This window comes from Etheostoma spectabile, chromosome 1, assembly GCF_008692095.1.
Source record: "Etheostoma spectabile isolate EspeVRDwgs_2016 chromosome 1, UIUC_Espe_1.0, whole genome shotgun sequence".
Classification (NCBI taxonomy): domain Eukaryota; kingdom Metazoa; phylum Chordata; class Actinopteri; order Perciformes; family Percidae; genus Etheostoma; species Etheostoma spectabile.
Genome location: NC_045733.1, coordinates 27,240,906 through 27,242,510, shown reverse-complemented (window position 1 = coordinate 27,242,510; position 1,605 = coordinate 27,240,906). Strand labels below are relative to the sequence as shown.

General features: G+C 43.2%; 1 protein-coding gene across 1 annotated transcript in view; it reads right to left on the bottom strand.

The window, feature by feature from the left end:
• The window catches only part of wtip (WT1 interacting protein), a 26,346-nt gene that overhangs the window by 7,029 nt on the left and 17,712 nt on the right, over positions 1–1,605 (bottom strand). The window lies entirely within an intron of this gene.

The window sequence follows — 1,605 nt, the reverse complement described above, 5'->3', positions numbered from 1 at the left end:
ACTAGAAACATAGCTGACCAACAATCAGACAAGCAAGACTTTGGTGAATATTTCAACTGCACATTTGAATTGTTGACCAATAGTAAGCCGTCTTGAGAGTCCGCACTTGTAAGGGGAGGGAGAGCTGGAGAGACAAAAAAGAGCTCTGTAGCTTGCAATTTAGCAGTGAGCTCACCAGCTACAGCAGTTCACCATGTATCCCTGCAAGTACAGCCCCTACGTCAAGCTTCTAGACTAAAACATTGCACAGAGACGTGCAGATTGATTTTACTGTACCACTTTCTGGTGTGACCAGACGTTAAAATGCTCTTGTGGATGATTTGGAGCAAATGCTTGTTGCAACGTTCCAAAATGTTGTGGAAAGCCTTCCCAGGAGGGTGGAGGCTGTTATAGCAGCATATTAAAAGGCACACCCAACCTACAGATAAACAAGTGCTTGCGCATATCTACTGTACATATGGTATGTATATTGATGCACATAATGCAGAACCAAATTTTACAAGCGTGCGTTCCGCCGGGACACCTTTAGTTGTCAGCTTTTAGCAACAGGTGCTGAGGTTAGCACAACAAACGGATTGGCGTGCAAGTCAGCCACACCATGGCAACGCAAAAACACGCTGAAGCTGAAGGGCTGCCGGCGGGTTCCCGGTCAGCTACAACAGTGTGAAAGTTGTGCATAAGATGAAGACGGTGTTTCTGAGTGGCAAGGCCGTTGTAGATTATGTGAGTGGAAACACATCCAACATGCTAACGTACACAAAAACAAACCGGGCCAAACTCCCTAATATGCCCCACTGCCTTTAGATGGAGCGGTTCAAGTAAAAATGACACTCTTTGTTTTCATTATTATTTTTTAATAAGTTCAATACATACGCATTGAAGTGTAACAAAAAGGGCCAAGCCTCATTGAAAAAGAAAAAGAATGGGAACATAGTATTTATGGTCGGCAAGCCAATAGCACGGTATTGCAATATGACAGTTATCACGACAGCCCTAACCGCCAAGGTCAAACAAAAAACATTTTGGGCACAATTTCTGTTAACTTTTTACACTCTTAGTCAAAATACACACTGTATGCCTCCTCCCTAATCTCTCTACTTTACAACCACGACAGCAGGTCAGCGTCGAGCAGATTGCCGGCTGGACGGATGCAACATCCTGCCTTTGCATCCGTTTCACTACTTTGACGATTGATCCCAACAGGATTCCATTGACAACCCATGCACGATCAATACAGGAGGCTGCTTTACAAACCTCCCCCCAAAACATCTCTTCTCTTCCTTTCCATTGTGCACCGTTCACAGACATACCAACAAAAGCAGCCTCGAGGGAGGATGTCCCTAACTTTAAAACATGCATGAACACTAGAGCTAAAACCAGTACTCAACTAGCATATTGAAATGCATCACTATATGATTATGTGTTTAAACAATTGGTAATTCATACAAGACCAAACCATTGCTGATACTATTGTCTTTATTCATTGTTCCACATTATCAAATTAACACTGGGATCTTCTTGCCTGCTGGTCAGACTGATTACGCAACTTTAAGACATCAAAAGCAGTCAACAGTTCCAGTCTTAGACCTTGCAAACACATCCACA